Source organism: Petromyzon marinus, chromosome 43 (genome assembly GCF_048934315.1).
Source record: "Petromyzon marinus isolate PM22_M1 ecotype Great Lakes invasive population chromosome 43, UKy_Petmar_22M1.pri1.0, whole genome shotgun sequence".
In the NCBI taxonomy this organism is placed as follows: domain Eukaryota; kingdom Metazoa; phylum Chordata; class Hyperoartia; order Petromyzontiformes; family Petromyzontidae; genus Petromyzon; species Petromyzon marinus.
In genome coordinates, this window is record NC_133709.1 from 7,189,614 (window position 1) to 7,208,847 (window position 19,234).

The 19,234-nt window shown below is 46.5% G+C and overlaps 2 long non-coding RNA genes across 2 annotated transcripts; both read right to left on the reverse strand.

The window, feature by feature from the left end:
• Nucleotides 1–5,746: 5,746 nt before the first annotated feature.
• On the reverse strand, nucleotides 5,747–6,998 carry LOC116951685 (uncharacterized). Its single transcript, XR_004404275.2, has 2 exons — nucleotides 6,274–6,998; nucleotides 5,747–5,850 (listed from the first exon to the last, which is right to left on the reverse strand). It is a non-coding gene; the product is annotated as an uncharacterized LOC116951685 (long non-coding RNA).
• A 4,311-nt stretch (nucleotides 6,999–11,309) lies between these two features.
• On the reverse strand, nucleotides 11,310–19,130 carry LOC116951648 (uncharacterized). Its single transcript, XR_004404264.2, has 4 exons — nucleotides 18,519–19,130; nucleotides 17,949–18,091; nucleotides 17,603–17,755; nucleotides 11,310–11,954 (listed from the first exon to the last, which is right to left on the reverse strand). It is a non-coding gene; the product is annotated as an uncharacterized LOC116951648 (long non-coding RNA).
• Nucleotides 19,131–19,234: the final 104 nt, after the last annotated feature.

Sequence of the window (19,234 nt, forward strand, 5' to 3'; positions counted from 1 at the left end):
GTTGTCGGGTAATGTAGAACCCCAAAATGCATTTGTTTTGTACGTGTCGTCGTCTATCACTGGTAGGATGGATTGCTGGAACATGCTGGTATATACGCCTCTATCTGAAATATATAGGGGAAATTACAAATAAAACTCAGTGACTGCTGTGTTACGATAAAATAAAATAATTATGATTATTGCTTGGTGTCTTGAAACCCACTTTCAAATGACCTTGAGGCTGCCTGTAAGAAAGTGTGAATCGTATTCCACGTGAAACATTCATTCACAAATTTGCATAGACATGTCATTTATTTTTTATTCGAAAAATGTGACCGAACCTGTGTTTAAGGTCTAAACACAGGTGGCCTTCCTGCTAAAACCCACCGGGTATTGGGCCTCGAGACAAAGGTGGTAACATTCCATCACTCATTCTTTCCACATTTTTTGGGTTGTGACAAAAAATATAAAAAAAATAATTTAATGGGGCGCATTTTGTAAAGAGTGAGATGAATTTTAATTAATTACCGCACATCAGTACTGTTATGAATATGAGAGCAGGGATGGAAAATTACAATCTAAACGTTCCAATTTCTCATCTGGGTCTTAATGCATTTCTTCCAATTTGCTTTGGAGCCAAAATATTGTTCTACAATTTTCCTTGAGATTCTGCTGGAACAGAATGCTTTGGAGCATTCCTTATAATTTCCATCAGTTAAAATACAGTAACTGAATATGACACAATTTTCTGACGCTTAATATGGTAGATGCGTTTCAAAACAAAAGTGGTCAGCCATCCAGAAATCCAGCAGAAAAGTACTTTTTTTATAATACAGCATCGTATGAATCATGTTTAGTCGAGGTAAAAAGCTCACAGGTCGTGGACACAGGACGAAGCAGGGCTGCACAGGTCATGGACTCGCGGGTGCCGGCACAAACCAAGTAAGGTGCAGCGGTTGGACAGCTCGCAGAGCTTTTCAAGGTCTCGGCACGGACCGGGTAGACTTGAGGCTTTGGCAGTGGTTACAGGGCTGAGTTGCCCTGCGGATTGACTCCTCGGTGTCTGCTGCTCATGGCAGTGTAACACTGTCCCGAGATTACTTTTAGACACCTCCTGTCAAGGGAACACTGCGCAAGGAACTACTGCACTGACGTAATAAAAATGTGCTGGAATCTGTCACTTGACTCTTTAATACTGTACTGGATGTATTGACACTCAACACAACCGGGATATACTATCACCAGCACTGTAACACTAATGGGATCTCCTGTCACCGACACGCCAAGAATGTACTGGGATTGACTTCCATTGACACGACAAAACTATGCAAATATCTACTGTTGAACTGTGATAGACTGAGATCTACTGACAGCACTACACTACTGGGATGTACTGTTACAAACATGACTGGGATCTACTGTTACTGACACTGTAACAGTATAGTTTGAGAGCCTTCAAACAAGCAATGGCTCTGCAATTGCAATTCCTCGTTCTCAGTGTCGGGTGTTGTTGTGGAATAATGGTGTACAGCATCCACTGGGACTTCCCATCAAGTTATTCTTTACGACGGTTGGCAGTGTGTGCCGGGTTAAATTGTGGATTACTCCCAACCTCTTTCAAGGATGCCTGGCTAGCGTGGAAGACGAGGCCAAAACACACTCTGGAGGGGGTGTTAGGGAGACTGCCCCCCGTCTCCCCGTTCTCCTGTGACCCACCGTCCTCCTGCTCCCCCCCCCCCCCTTCGCTGCTGCTCCTCGGGGCATGATTTAACTAGCTGCACTAACCAACTCGCAGATACACCGCGGTGCCCTTCTCGTACACGCTGACCACGAGCTGCGCAACGGCGAGAGTGCCCACGCGTACAGAACACACGGGGCACCCAACGCACAGGCTCACAGTTAACGTGCACGGCGACCGCGCACGTGCGGGCAAAATATACGCTCGTGCGCAAACACAAGACACCACACAACGCACAGGCTCACCACACCACGCACCCCCTCCCTCCCCGTACTCACAGAGACAACACGACACGGTTATATGTCTACTGGTGGTTTATTCTCTATTTAACTAGAATGATTCTACTCGTGTTAGTGCGGGTCAGCAGGGCAGGTCTGTCCTAGCCTCGGATTTCCCGCCCCTGGCCAATCGGATTATCCCCCCTGTCCGACGCCCCGCCCACCATTGTTTAAACGATGTGTGCCAGTTTGTGGTGATCGTGTGCCAGTTTGTGGTGATCGCACACATCGTTTACAGACCGTCAAGGTCAATCTGCGCCGCCCCGCCCCCCGCCTGCCTGCCATTGCGTGTGCCTTGGGCATTTCCTCATTGCGGTTCTCAGTGAGTTCGCCGTGACCATACAATTTTAACTTAATCCACGGCGCCGCAGTGTCATCCGGCCTGGGAGGGGTTCTGCCAATTCCATGGCCCTGAGAAACCGTGGAGCACCCCCACGAGGGGGTCTCTCGGGTAAAAACTCAGGGGCAGGTGACCCCCCACAAGGCCCTACGTGAGTGTATGTGTGTGTTCATGTGGGAATGGTGGGGGAAGAGCTGTGACGGAAGCCGGGTGGCTTCTCTACTGCAGCAGCACGGCGGCGGCCCCGCCCTCGGCGGAGCGGCTTCGCTGTCGTGGCATCACAGGGGCCTGTCCAGAACTTCCTCTGGTGGAGGCCTTTCTGCCAGCGATGATTATAAAGGGGTGCACTCTTTACCCGTTTAAACTTGTTTTTTCTTGCCTTTTCATAAAAGCTGTGTCGGGTGTTGGCAAGTTTAACGACGTATTTATATTTATGCGATATAATCTCAAAAAACCTTTATTATGGATGTTTGAACTAATTGTCACCACAGGCTCAGTGCTGTAAATATAGAGCCACCGCCTCAATGCTCATTTGAGCAGGACAAAAACAATCACTATGACTTCATGGCATTGACTCCAACTTCTTCCAAGACGTCTTGGGCGAGCGTGGAAGAAAAGGTCAAAAATATCCCTCGTGAGGCCAGAAATGGCACGAGCAAAGCAAATTGCAGTGCTGACCCGTCTTACATTATTATACATACCATGTCAACTCATACAGTTTACTCTATTCTTGTACAGGGACATTTTAGTTTTCAGATCCATACGGTTCAGAGTTTTACACATCTGGGTGTTCCACCAATCCTCACCTCCCAAAAGTTTACGGATCGCAGGTGTGTGCTACTACCCCTGGCTCGATCGTTTCAGAATTCCTGTATACAATTTGTTGATGTATAATACCTAGCACAGATGATGTGGTCACTGATGTGAAATTACTGTATTTACAAGGCTTTAGGGGTTATTTTCGCACAAACTATTCAGTCCTTTTTCATAGGAGTCACATGACCTGCCCCGCTGCTTCCTCGAGTTTTGTTGCGATTGCCTTTTAATTGCATTTTTCATCATTCCTGAACGTCAACACTCATCTGTTTAATTTATGTTGCATCCGCTTTGTCTGGCATTATTGTCTTTTTCCCCATGCAGCATGTTTCCTACTTTTCTGAAACTAGGCCATGTGACCTCACTGCTCAAGAAAATAGTTTCCAAGTGAAATTATCCTGTTAATTACTGTCCAATCGCAAACCTAGCAACAGTTTAAAAACTTTGATTTAAAGCTTTCATGACTGCAGTAATTCATATTCTTAGCTCTTTCGGTAAAGTCACATTGAAAGGAACCAATAAAATAATAAAAAATATATAAAACAATTACAATTTTCACGACGTTTCGACCATAACACAAACGGTCATAATCAGGTGTGAAAAACCAACGGCAAGAAACATTTGAAAGAAGTGTCGGTTTGCATCTATCTATTTATTTATTTATTTTTAAACGGTGTATTTATTTCTAAAAATAAAACGTTAGCACCACGGGCAGCGATTTGGCAGTTTATTTAGAAGGACGAGTCCATCTATGTTCCAAAAAAGAGGAGGGGGGAGACGAAAAATTAATGTACGCTGTCTGAAAGCCACCTTAAGCGTGAACAATCAATTAAGACCTGAAATGGTTGATCAAATCCTTCCAATGATTGCTAAGCCAAAATCCATCTTCTCGGTTGAAATTGTCTCTGTGCTTGTATATGTGGATAGCTTCATGAACGAATCTCTCATGGTAGCCAAATGGCTTACAAAGAACCTCTGTCTTGGAGAAGTCAATGGCATGTGAGCCTACTGAATTATAACAATGATCTGCCACGGCCGAGGTGTTGGTCCTACCGTGTTTAAGGTCTGCTTTGTGTTCACGAATGCGGTCCGAGACATGGCGTTTGGTTTCTCCAATGTAACTACTACCACAGAGGCAACTTAGTTTGTAGACACCAGGGTACTGTATGTCCGGAATCACATCTTTTACAGACGGAACCAGATCACGGATTTTACATAATGTGTTGAAACGGATCTGGATATTGTGTTTATTCAAGATTTTGGAGATCTTTTTTGTGATCCCCGCAATGTAGGGTAAAGTGATGGTTTTGAAAGGCTCCTCAAGAGGGTCCTTCTTCTATCCACATATACTAGCACAGAGACAATTTCAACCGAGAAGATGTATTCTGGCTTAGCAATCATTGGAAGGATGTGATAAGACATTTCAGGTCTTAATTGATTGTTCACGCTTAAGGTGGCTTTCAGACAGTATACATTAATTTTTCGTCTCCCCCCTCCTCATTTCAGAACATAGATGGACTCGTCCTTCTAAGTAAAGTGCCAAATCGCTGCCCGTGGTGCTAACGTGTTTTTTTATAAACAAATACACCGCTTAAAAATAAATAAATAAATGCGAACCGCCACTTCTTTCAAATGTTTCTTGCCGTTGGTTTTTCACACCTGATGAGGACCGTTTGTGTTATGGTCGAAACGTCGTGAGAATTTTTTGTTTCATATATTTTATTATTTTATTGTTTCCCTTCAACGTGACTTTACCGAAAGAGCTAAGCATATAGTTTAAAAACTCTTAAAACTTCTCGTCTAGTCAAATTAAGGACCATGGGACAAATTCGGCATGGCCTCGACGGTATTTATGTGCCACCTCAGCTACTCAAAATAGGCATGAATGTGTTATTTTCTCAAAATGTTTTAATTCTCACGCCTGGAATGGCCCCAAGCTATAAACATTATTTTTGTAATTAAAACAAATGCGTTAGATTGGTAAGAAATGGGCATCAACTTTCCGAGAGTATTTTACCAAACATCGCAATCTTTTGGCAATGCTTTCTGTTCTGAAGAATAGAGCAGTTTTAACAAATGTTAGCTTATATTTGTTCAGATGTAATACAGCTGCTGATGACAATCAAAGGCATAGTATGCTTAGCCTAGGCCTAGGTGCCCCTTGTCCAAATTCCCGCCATGCCTACTTCGTAGCCTGGTGCCTCAATCATTCCAGACTATGGGCCCCAGGTTAGTTGCACTGCCTGTACACCCAACAGCCAAGCCACCGTTGACATCTCTGGTAAAGTGGCACTCAAACGTTGCTCCTTTGACACTGTCACTGAGAGATCTGTCAACCATTACACCATAGCAGCATCCACAATGCAGGTCACACGTTTCAATCATTCTTTAAATTGCACACATTCCAAAACCTGTATGCATGGAACTTTTATTGATTTTCATTGGAAAGTTACATTCAATTTATTGTCATTGACAAAAACATCTCGGAAAGATGTTTCATTCTCCAAGACATTCGTTATCTCTGTCAACATAAACTGGTGCAAATCACGTGGCAAAGGCAGTTGCGTAGCAGTCTTGCAGGAGTGGCCGTGCACGTTGGTTTAGTAGGCGGACCTGAGCAGGATGCAAATCATGCTCATGAGCTTCTCGAAGCCGGCATCGCCTGCGGCAACGGTGTCAGCAATGACCGCGGCCAGGACCTGGAAAGACATCAGAGAAAATTCGATTTGGCAATTAAAATAGGTTATCTTTCATTACACAAGCATCTAATAGTGAATGTAAAACTTTTTTTTTTAAACTTCTGTACTTTGTGCAAAATGGCTATTCATGATCCCGGCTGCCACTAGGCCATAAAACATATTATTGAATAGAATTGCAGACTGAATCGTGAAATTAAATAAAATAGGGGAGAGTGGGGGATCCTTACAGACCGATTGAGTAGAATAAATATTTACGTAACTACTCTATATCAAGTTTTAGGTGGATACAAAGGCACTATGTGAGAGGGATTGAGATGTATCTTCATTAGTAAACCCTGTACTAATCTTGCTAACAGCTGTAGGCAGCAATCACCCAAGAGCCAACCAGTAGCGATTGAATGTTATGTTCACTGCATGCGTTACCTTGAAGTACTGGGGGTCCACCTAGAAGCTTATGGTATGCTTGCCACTCAGATCCCTTAGCTTCATGCTAATCTTCTCGGTGTCATCCATGGACGTCACGGCATCGTTAACGGCGTTGATGATCCTCTCGGCGTGCTAGCGCACGTCTGCGGATTTCTTGAGCTGATCAGCCGAAGTCATCCCCTTGAACTTGGGGAAGAATTCCTGAACAGCGGGGGTGCTGGTGAAGAACCTGTTTTGAAGGAAGGATCATTCTGTGATTTAAATTTATTTGTCAATTGGGCCAGATAGTTAACCGAAGATGCAATACATCAGGATAATGGTAATGACAAAATATATTTTAAAAATTCCACTTATCCTACTTACGTATTATGGTTAAGAATTAACACGATTGCTATGTTATTAAAATTTTACGAAATGAAGGTGTTTCTACGTGTTCACTGCTCATAATAAAAGATTGCCTTTCTTCACGAGGATGTCCACACCGGAGGTCGCATAATTGAAGTATGAGACCTCCGGTGTGGACATGTTGAGAGGCGCAACACTTCCAGAGTCGACGATAGGCATGGTGATTGCTTTTGGAGGTGATCAGCGATGATCCTGCGAACGGAGTCTGAAGTGATGAGCCACTCATCTGAGAACCTCGTTATATATCCATTTAATCAGCGTTTTCCCAATATCATACATGATGATGCAGATGTGAAATGATTTCAGCAACAAAATTAAGAACGATGAAATTAAATACGAAATACATTCTATAACAAAATCTGAACTATTCGTGAATTAAATGCTAGTATGCATTTAGCATTGTTATGATTTTCATTATATATTGACAGGATACAGGATAATTTAAACAATATTTTTTTTTATAAATTGAAGTTTATTGCAATATGATTATGGGCCAATATGCACCATCAGCTCTGAGTGAAGAAACAACAGATTTTGTAACAGGGCTGTCTTCTGCGGCATTCTGAAAATATGGTATGAAAATTTCTATTTAAAGCTTTTGTGACTGCAAGGATTCATCTTCTTTGGGTCTTTTGGTAAAGTCACGTAGAATGAGAATAAAATAATAAAATAAAATAAGACAATAAAATTCTCACGACGTTTCGGCCACAACACAAGTAGCATTCTTCAGGTGAAAGAACAGAACTGTCGGGACGACAGAGCTTCAATTAACGCTGCTAAGATTCGCAGCGTCTTTTTTAAGCTCGGTGAGCGGCGTGAAGAGACTTGACAAAGGAGTTGACATATCAAAGCAGCATAATTTAGCATTGAAAAAGCTGAAGGATTAGCTTGTGACAGAAATAGCTGTGTTAAAGTCAAAGTTTACATATCAACAGAGGCAATTAGTATATGCACGCTAAAGGCCTCTAACTATCAACTATCATAAAGTAAACCATAGCGTCTTTTAAGCTCGGTGAGAGGCGTGAAGAGCCTTGACAAAGGGGTTTACATATCAGAGCAGGAGAATTTAGCATTGAAATAGCAGAGGGATTAGCTTGTGACAGAAATAGCTGTGTTAAAGTCAAAGTTTACATATCAACAGAGGCATTTAGTATATGGACGCTAAAGGTCTCCAACTAACCAACTATCATAAAGTAAACCGATGTAAAAAAATTAAGTCTATATCACATCAATATAATAAATGTACTTAATATATTCTACGTCTTGGAGAAGTCAATGCCATTTGAACCCACTGAATTATAACAGTGATCTGCCACGGCAGAAGAGTTCGTCCTACCGTGTTTCAAGTCTGCTTTATGTTCGCGGATGCGGTCCGAGATATGTCGTTTGGTTTCCCCAATGTAGTTGCTACCAAAGAGGGACTTTAGTTTGTAAACGCCCGGATACTGTATGTCTGGAACAGCATCTTTTACAGATGGAACCAGATCACGGATTTTATGTACTGTGTGGAATCGGACCTGGTTCTTGTGTTTATTCCGGATTTTGGAGATCTTTTTAGTGACCCCTGCAATGTAGGGTAAGGTGATGGTTTTGAGTGTCTCCTCAAAAATTGAACTTTTTTTTACAAATTTTACTAAGAACAATTTTGATACATAACCGTATAATAAAATGTTAGCAAGTTCATATAATTTCAAGTACTCTTAATATTACACTTATTATTTATGCTTTGATTCTAATACGTTTCTCATGTTTTCTACCTTATAATTTTACGTGCTCATTTGTTCATGACTAAAATAACCTAAATTTAGATTTAAAGCTTTCGTGACTGCAGGGATTCATATTCTTTGTTCCTTCGGTAAAGTCACGTAGAAGGGAAACAATAAAATAATAAAAATATAAAACAATAAAATTCTCATGACGTTCCGACTGCAACACAAGCAATTATCATCAGGTGTGAAAACCACAGCAAGAACATTTTTTAAAAGTGGCGTTTTTTTAACGTTAGCACCACGGAGAGCGATTTGACAGTTTCTTCAGATGGACGAGTCCATCTATGTTCGGAAAAGAGGAGGGGGAGACGAAAATAATGGATGCGGTCTGAAAGCCACCGTAAGAGTGAACCATCAATTATTTTATTGTTTCCCTTCTACGTGACTTTACCGAAAGAACCAAGAATATAAAAGAAGCTACCAAAGCATTATTTTATTGTTAGTCAATATTGAATTGTGCTGTGAATCGTATTAATGGGAATATAATGTACCCTATTGAAAATTATATGACATTATATCGTAGGTATGTTAGAACTGCATGTAGGGGTTGTGCAAAGTCATCATGCTGTATGACATGCTGATGGTTATCTGCAAGCATGCTGGTGATGCAACATTTAGATGGACTTCTTTGGAGTTACATCCTTTGTCCAGAAAAGTCTCAGGCTCACTTGGGATTTTGGCCACTTTCAAACTAACGAGTGTTTTTGCATGACGGTAAATGAGAGTACATGGGGGGACAACATCGTGCCGAAGAGAGTATGACAATGCATGGTGCTATAAATGCAGTGTTTTTAAATAAATGTGGTAATGTGAGATGACAATCTCTTTCGTGACACAGATCCAAGAGGAGTCTCTTTGGAAAGTCAGAGTGGTGTACACAAACAACTACTGGTAAATATGCTCGCGTGCATTTCATTTACATCCAAGATGCGTGCTTTTTATTTATATCGATGTCCCACAAGCCACAGTGGGGTTACAATGTTTAGTTCCGAGAAGCTTGAGACAACCCATATTTGGTATGCCTTGAATCGTCTCCATGGGTTCCCTTGAAGAATCGACATTTTGCCTTGATGTGTGCTTGTTCCCCCAAATTTAAAATGATTCTTAGAAGCCTGTTAAGTCCCCAAGCTATACACATAATTTTTGTCACAAAGATTGTTTTTGTAAGTGACGATAAATATGTTAAATTTGAGCAAAATCCTGTTTCCAACTATGTCAAAATTAGTTTGCGGTCCATTGTGGGCCATTGCCGAAAATGTCAACTCATTTGTTCAGCTGCGAGACAAGAGTAGGTCATTGCGTGCCATAGTCAGGGTCCAAATTTGCCGAACTGGAAAATTCCCCGTAAATTTCTCAATTGGGATTAAAAATAGAGATTATCACCTCCTACTTGCAGACTGATGCAACAGGGTCATTCAAATTAGCTTATCTGTTCTCACCTGGCTAAACAAAATAAACTTTAACTTGACAACCAGATGCATAGCATGGTTAATGTAATAAAGTAACGTATCATTTTTAAAGCGTAATTCGTGAAAATTGCATCACACAACGCTGTACAATTTGTAAAATGTGCCGTTTTCAAACGGAGGCATGGGAAACCACATACAAGTCAAAAGAGAGCCAGAACCGGTGCCAACAATATTACCCAAGCTATGCGATCTGCCAAAATAATCCCGTTGGTTTGCCAAATTTGGACCATGACACCGGCACACAATGAACTACTCTCGTGAAAGGCAGCACGGGTCCTTCAATGTCCACTGTGAAAGCAGACGGCACGTAATATTTTTTAAAATAGATTTTTTACTCAGTATTAATCAGAGAGGCTGCTGGATTTGAAGCTTGAACCTTTGTAAAAAGCGTGAGTGCACTTTCACTCGGCAATGTCACCGCTACATGGTTGGCATAGGTTTCTGTGCAAGGGATGAAATAGGGGGCCCTGTCCAATTCCCCCCCCCCCCCACCTTTTATAGTCTGGTGGCTGGTAAGAACACTTAAACCACTGCATTTTTACGCACCGGTGTAAAATGGCAAAGCCATACATTTTGAACCTCTGGAACATGTGTATAGTAGTTAGTGACGTCATGTCACGCTCGCCCTCTGGTACGATGACGTCACGTATGGTGACATAATGCATATGGAGGCAGGACGGTGACATCATGTCCGCCTGGGATATTTAGGTTTATAGTTCCATAGTTAATAGTTCCATTTATTTGGTATAGCCCTGTTAACCATTCGGCTCTTGAATTGGTTGCAACCGCAACAAACAAAAAACATGAACATGTGACCGTGAAAACCGAAAATCCAGGAAAAAAAACATCAACATATTCCTGAAATAGCACCGTACACCAACGCTGTGTGCAAAAATCCCAGGTTGGGACCTGTGAGGTGTTCGAGGTCGTTGCGAGGAGCCAGGGACGTGTGAAATTGGGAGTTGGGACCCAGGGTAGGGGGAAATGAGCACCAGGCTCAGGGAGCCTGTGGGTGTGCTAGGGACCTCCCCAGTACCCTTCCCCTGGGGGAGCGATGGGACCCAGGGTAGGGGGAAATTAGCACCAGGCTAGGGTAGCCTGGGGGTGCGCTAGCGAATCCCCAGTACCCTTCCCCTGGGGTGTGGAGTGTAGGCAGTGAGCGTGCGGTACACGGAGTCGTGTATGAAGAAAAGTCTTCAATAAAACTGGTGCAAGCCCCTACATGAAGATCTGCCTCCGAGTCATCATCTACGCCTCAACACATGTACCAAAGGGTTTATGTATATATATTTTTTACAACCCTGTTCCGAGACTTTAATGTGTGCAGAGAGGACCAATTGCAATTCATATTAGTTCTAGGAGCCCTTTGGTACAGGCATCTTTGTATACAATACACCACACAACACCCATTGTTTAAAATCTTTATTCAAATTCTACATCATGTCCAGAAACTGCATTTATAAGCTATTTTACGTACATGCACTGGTTTGTAAATGATTTCATGAAGCAAAATGAGTAAATCCGTAAAGTATATACCACCTATGGGATACAATTCATGGTATACAAATCGCTGTATATAGCAGTGCAACTATTTTAACCATAAAACATTATGTTTTACCTGTTGCCATGATTATATTGCTGACATTACCATGTCTAGCCTATTTCATTTCACCCCTCCTGATTTCATGAGTCGTACTTACATCATAAAATAATTAATCTGTTCGTGGCTAACAACACCGCCACTGTATAGATTCGTGTTCCGTCCACATCAAATATGTCGTTTTCACATGTTAGATGTAGCATGCACAATTCTTTCACGGTTAATTCGCCATAATGTGGTTAAGTAACTTTAAGAGCGTTTAAAACAAGAATATAGAGATTCAGATTAGATTTAACTAGCTTGTGTTAATATTTCAAGAAACATTATGATGTAAATATCAATAAACCGGTATGTGTTAAGACGGCGATGACCATCTTGATGGTACAGTTCATCGGCCACAAGAATGTCCTTCCGAGTTTAATAACGCGCCATCACCTGCACATTGGAAATTCACATAAAACACAGTTTAATCTCATGAAATATTACTGACAACAATATTACAACACAGTAATGGTAATTTGTTTTTTTAACCGATTCTAAATGTAATTGTAATGTTAAGGCCAATTCAATGGTTGAAACCACTCTGTACATCCAATAACACAATTTCACAGGCCCAATATGACACAAAATTATTTTTTTAAATTTTCTTGTCTAAATATCTGGGTATTAAAAAAATGTTCTTGCATACACTTCGTAGTGTAGTTTCAGCCCTGTAAATTGTTATTAAAAGCTGCGGACATGTGGTCAATGGAGAACTCATTGAATATTTTAATATCATTTAGATGCATTTACCCTTTTAAATCTATATAGTTTACAACAATGTTTAGGTTAAATTTTGATTTAAAGCTTTCGTGACTGCAGGGATTCATATTCTTGGTTCTTTCGGTAAAGTCACGAAGAAGGAAAACAATGAAATAATAAAAATATAAAACAATCAAATGCTCACGATGTTTCGACTGCACCACAAGCAATCATCATTACACCTGATGATGGTGAACAGGCCCGGGGGCGGGTCACCTATTCTCGCTGTGGCCAGGTGGGACACTTTGAGAGGGGGTGCAACAACGCCCCCGGGGCTTTCTTCAAGGCCTCTCTTCCTGCAGGCGTCCTTCCAGCGCCGGAGCCTCCCTGACAGCAGGCAAGTCGTGACACATCCATCGCACGGCCGCTCTCTCTACCTCAGGCATCTCACAGGGTTAGGGTCCATCTTCATGGGCCCATCTCTGGGGGGTCCGGCTCGGGGCACACGGGGGTGCGCTCGACGATCGGGTGGCCCAGATAGACTCGACAGTGGCGGGCCCTCGCGCATTGCATGGTGGCCGCTGCTGCCGGGTCCTCGGCCGTGGTGGGGCGTGTGCAGGGGGTCGAGGTAAGGATCCTGGTGGATACGGGGGCGTCCGCCACCATGGTGTCCGAGGCCATTTTCCGGTCGCTGCAGCACAATGTGGGGCCGTTGCGGCCGGTTCGCGGGGCTATTGCCAACAGCAATAGCCTTGGTATTTTGGGCCATGTCGTCGCGTCTGTGGCGATCGGGGAGATCACGTTGCGGGGACCCGTGTTGGTCTCTAAGGCTTTGGCCGTACCGTGTCTATTAGGCACCGATTTTTTGGCCAGAATGCCCGTTCGGATCCTGGTCGACCAGGGGTGTGTGGAGATGCCGTCGGGAGACCGGCTGCATTTCCTGCAGTCCCCCTCTGTCGTAGCTGCCCTGGCCGCTAGTGTTCGGGCTATGACCACAAAATCCGTGACGGTCCCACCCGGGTCGCAGATCCTGCTTCCCCTCAGGCTGCGCAGGCCATTGACGTTGCGAGGTTCGACGGGCTGGTGGGCGCTTTCACAGCTGTAGCTGTGGGCGAGGAACTTTTTTTGCAGGTCCTAAATTCGGGGCCCGCGCCGATCGCTGTCCCTGTTGGTGCTGTGTTGGCGCACGCCACCCCAGGCCCTCCTTCCGGCGTCCTTGAGCCGCCGGGAGGGGTGGTGGTGGGAGTGCTGCGCGTGGGGAGGGCCGACGCATCATGGATTGATGTGTTGTGCACCGACAACGCCTTGTTGTCCTCCCAGGAGCGCCAGCGGCTCCTCGATGTCATCGTCAGGTTCGCCGATGTGTTCAGCCAGGGTAAATTCGATTTGGGCCGTACCCCTCTCCTTGAACATCATATCGACACGGGCGACTCGGCCCCTATTCGACTGAATTCACACCGCATTAGCCCAGCGGAAAAGGATCATGTCCGCTCCGCGGTTGATGACATGTTGGTGGCGGACATTATTTCTCCTTCCACTAGCCCTTGGGGAGCCCCCATCGTGCTAGTCAAGAAACAGGACGGGAGTCTCCGCTTCTGCGTCGACTTCCGTAAATGAAACAAGATTTCGGTGGCTGATGCATATCCCTTGCCTTGCATGGACGATTCCCTCGACGCCCTCTTGGGTGCGCGGTTATTTTCAACTCTCGATTTGCTTTCAGGCTTTTGGCAGTTACCATTGGATGAGGCCTCCAGGCCCAAGACCGCGTTCTGCACACCCCAGGGGCTGTTCCAATTCAATTGGCTCCCTATGGGTCTTCATTCGGCCCTGGCCACCTTTCAGCGCCTCATGGAATTGGTCTTGACGGGGCTGCAGTGGGAGTCTTGTTTGATTTACTTGGACGACGTTATCGTTTTTGGACGTACGTTTGACGAACACTTGCAGCGGTTGGAGGCGGTGTTCGCCAAAGTGCGCACTGCGGGCTTGAAATTCAAACCTCAGAAATGCCACCTGCTGCAACCACATTGTTAGCGCGTCAGGTGTGGCCACGGATCCGGAGAAGACTGCTTGTGTCCGGACGTGGCCGACTCCTACATCTGTTGCTGAGGTGCGTAGATTTATAGGCTTCGCATCATACTATCGCCGGTTCATCCGCGATTTTGTGACTATTGCGAAGCCGCTACATGCACTCTCTGCCAAAGGACAGAAATTAATCTGGGGGAAGGAGGCCGCTTTTGCAGCACTTCGCACGGCCTTAGCAGACGTGCCGTCCTTGGGGTACCCGGATTTCTCCCGGCCGTTCCTCCTCGACACCGAAGGCAGTGACACGGGCATTGGAGCCGTCCTGGCTCAGGTTGTCGACGGGGTAGAGTGGGTGGTGGCCTATGGTAGCCGCGTTTTGTCCCCCACTGAGCAGCGGTACTGTGTGACCAGGAGGGAGCTGCTGGCCATTGTTTTCTTTGTCCAATTGTGCAGGCCATATCTGTATGGTCACCGGTTTACCGTCCGGACCGACCATGCAGCCCTACAATATTCCCTCCGAATTGACCAGCCCTCGGGTCAGCTGTCACGCTGGCTCGAGGTTCTCCAGGAGTACCCCTTCGATGTCATCCACAGGAAGGGGACTCTGCATGGGAATGCGGACGGCCTTTCCAGGCGGCCCCCGGAGGGCGAATGCGCCTGCGCCCTGGGTTCCAGCCGCTGTAAGGCCCCAGTGGATACCACAGCCCAGTTGGTTGCATCAGCCGGTGCGGCAACCTCTCCGGGTGTGGCGTTGCCTGGGGATTTTGGTCTCGGACTCCCCCGGGAGGTATGGTCCCAGGTGCAGATGGAGGATTCCTCTCTGCTGAGGCTGCGATGCCGTATTGCGTCTAAGGCCCGAAGCTCGGCTCCGTCGGCTGCCCCGGTGGTCGCCATGCATGACGGCCTCCTTATGCGTTGGGATGCTCAGTTGGAACAATATTGCGTGGTGGTGCCCATTGGCTTGCGAGGTAAGTTGACCCGAGCCATTCACGAGAAACGTATGCACCTCGGCTACCACAAGACCCTCTTGATACTTAAAGGGGACTACTATTGGCCAGGCGTGGAGGATCATGTGGTGCTGATTTTGAAGGGTTGCCAAGACTGTGCGTGGAGGAAGACCCCAGTGGGTCAGGATCGGGCCCTGCTGCAGTCCATCCGGCTTTCTCGTGTAAATGAGCTCGTGGCACTCTATATTTTGGGACCATTCCCTGCATCCCAACGGGGACACAAATACCTCTTGGTGGGGGTGGAATACCTCACACGTTGGCCCATGGCGTGGCCCCTGGTGGACCAATCGGCCTCGTCCATCACGGAGGCGTTTGTACAAGGGTATGTTCTCGATAAGGGGGCGCCAAAACAGCTCTTAACTGATCAGGGGTGGAATTTTTCTTCCCGTTTACTCAAGGAGGTCTGTGACCTTCTTGGCACGAAGAAAGTCCGCACATCGCCCTACCATCCCCAGTCCGACGGGATGGTAGAACGATTGAACCGCACACTCACGTCCATGTTGTGCCATCACGTGAGCTCGTCCCAATCGGACTGGGACCTGTTCATCCCGGGGGTGCTGGCCGCGTACAGTCTAGCTCCTCATGCCTCGATGGGGTTCTCCCCCTTTTTTCTTATGTACGCGAGGGAGCCCGAGCCCCCGGTGCTCGTTCAACTGGACCTCGGCACAGTCAATAAGGGGTCATCCGTTCCCCTTGAGATGAAAATCGGGCTGGATCGGCTGTGCGAAGCGCGGCAAGCAGCTCTAGAAAATTTGGCCAGTCGGCAGGTGGCCGCTGAGTGCTTGCCTAAACATCAGGCTGTTGGGTTGCCATGGGAAAAGGGCCAGTTGGCGTGGCTGTACTGCCCTCAGGTGCCGGTGGGCACGTCCCCTAAATTACATTGACAATGGCGGGGCCCTGTAAAGGTAGTGGGGGTCCGTCAGTCTTAGTGTGTCCGCATCCAGTTGGGCCGGCGCCGCTGGACTGTGCACCCATCGCGGCTCAAGCGGGTGGCGCCGCCCGCCTTCCCTGATTCATCCCCAATTCCAGGACGGCAGGCAGTGGATGCGTCCGATGGGCCGGGTCCTGGGGGCAGGGGGGATATTACTGTCGCCTTGCCCTCCTGTGTGTCCTCAGAGCTACCGCCGTTGATACCGCCGTCGGCGAGCCTGCCGGGGACGGCCCTCGGGGAGGCCCAGCCTCCGTCCGGCGCACCGCCGGTTACGGAAACGGACGCCGCAGGGGGCAGTGGCCCGACGTTGGAGATGCCAGCTGTGCCGGCGGAGTCGCCTACGGCGCCTTGTACAGACCAGGGACCATCTGGGCCATAGCGGGACAGTGCAACGCCGGCTCCGGCGACTGATGCGCGCGTGGGAGTGAGCCCGGAGGCGGGCACACGCTCGCGGGGCAGGCGCATATGCTGACAGACGACGAAGCCATCCTCTTCCATCCTGCCCTTGTCGCCACTTGCCGTTCCGGGTGGCATCTATGCCCAGACTTTGTCTTGTGCCGGCTTGCCCTAATGTTCTGTTTCTAGCAGCCGGTCAAGCTTCAATGTTCGGGAGGTTGCGTGTGTTGTGTCATTGTGGCTTCCCACGATGACGGAGTAGTTGCAGCCGGGTCGGCTGAGTTTTTTTTACGGGGGGGAGGGGGGGGAGGTGGTGATGTTGAGGAGTAGAGTGGTGATGGCATGTCACACTCGTCTCGGGAGGAGTGACGTCATGTCCCCTCGGAGTATTTGAGGGGGGACTGGTGACGTGGACGGGGTCTTCGCCAGGAGCCGGGTTCGTGAGCGGTAGGGAAGTGGGGACCCAGGGTAGGGGAGAAATAGCACCAGGCTAGGGAGGGCTACTTTACCCGGCTGGCCGAGTTGGTTGAACCATCGGTCAGCGCTGTGGGAAGAGCCTGTTAGCCTGGGAGGCGTAGGGATTCCCAGTACCCTTTCCCCTTGGGAGATTTAGCTTAGCCCAAGTCTTGTATTACCCCTTCCCCAAAACTAGGCGAAAGCCTGTAATAAACCGTTTGGTGTCAGCCCCGACAACAACTGCTCTTCGTGTCGTATATACAACACAAAACATGCATCAATTTAATGTACTGCCATCTTATGGTCAGCTTACAGGCAAAGTTTTAGTTCTAGATGAAGTCTGTATGAGCCACCGGCCTCACATCGAAAATACTGTATCATAAATGTATGCCACCATGTTCAACAAATGATAGACATATTCGTTTAAATATGTGAATTTGTAGAGTGTATACTGTTTTAAAATATGTATAACCGATTAAAATAGTATACGAACTTGTGCATAACATTAGCAGTTTGAATGTGCAGCTTACGTTTTGAATCCAGGGAATGTAGGCAGATATACGAGTGAAGACTGTAGGCGCATATTCATCTTTACAATTCAATGCCCATACAAATGAAACAACGCCATGCACAGCCCATGAATTGTCACTATTCCGACATAGTAGTGGTCCACCGAAATCACCCTTTGAACGAACGGAAAAGTCATTGTTAAATCATTATCCTTAACCACAACTGAAGAGTTATGAGTAGACACAATTCTTACATCTGTCAGACTGTCAAATACTGTAATCCATGCACTGTACAACTTGGGCACATTATTCTTTAAAACACTTTCAAATGTTGACAAATTGTGCCTCAAAAAAGAAATATTCTTACATTGCATGCACCGCTTGATCCATCACCAGCACATATTGTGTTTGGAGGTAATTTAGAACCCCAAAATTCATTTGTTTTGCACTTGTTGTAATCAATCACTGGTAGGTTGGCTTGCTGGAGCGTGCTGGAAAATAAACCATCGACTGAAATATATCGGGAAAATAACAAATAAAAGTCAGTCACAACCCTCTTACAATATAATAATCTCATTTTTAGATATATTGTACAGTATACAGTCGAGTCGCAAAACTTTTCCTTTTTCAAAAAGGCAGAATTCCACGAGAAGCTGCACCAAACACGGCAACGCATTCTAAGTTAAGGGAGGCGCAAGGGAATTCTACCATGATGTGGCGAAATCTCATCTGTAACAGCATTGTGCAAAGTTACGAATGTCCTTAAAGGTGCACACCGCTGCAGAGTTTCGGAAATCTGCAGCAGTGTCCACAAAGGTCAACAAAACAGATTAATGCAGGTGATCCCTCAACGCCTGGCCGTTGATAATGTTGTCAGATCCTGCCACTGTTGTAGAGTTAACAGCTGACCTCCAGAGACAACACCTTGGTCACTCACCTTTGGGTGTCCACTTCAGTGCCTCTCTTGATAGTCTGCCCTCCATCCTGGTACTACTAATGTAATTGTAGCGAGTCCAACTGAGTCGCAGACGTTATTCTTCAGAGGCAACACATTTACTGTAACACGTATATACAAAGGGGTAACTGCCCCTTTACCAGATACAGCCTCGGGTGGTGACCACCCAGCTAACTACACTATACGTACGAGTTACAGCCACAAAGAGTCGGACCCTCACTCGGGTCCCCGGCCACGTGTTGATGCCTCATAGGACGTAGGGCTTTCAGCTTGTAGACGTAGAGCTTCCAGCTTGGAGAATGAAGCGACCCCGGTCCCTCTCATGGACCCATCTTATATCCTCCCGGGTCGGGGCCGGCTCTGCCCTCGGCCCCGCCTGCCTTCTCGAGTGTTCTAGCTCCCTCTCTTATCTCCCTCGAGAGTTCTCCCTGGACACGTGATCACCCCCGAGCTCCCTCCACCTGGGGCCTTCTCTGTGGACACTCCAGATCACGTGTCTGTTGGGTCAACTGGAGTGCCATTGCCCGGGGCAACCCTGCCCCTGGGCTGACACTCTTCCGCTCCCCTTTGTGGGAGCCCGCACTACACGCTGTGCGTGGTGCCCGCGCTATCCCAGTGCTCACCAAGCCCCGCTAGGACTGGTACTACACCCATCTACGGGGTGTATGCGATGACGGTGCATCGCATGCCATGCTATG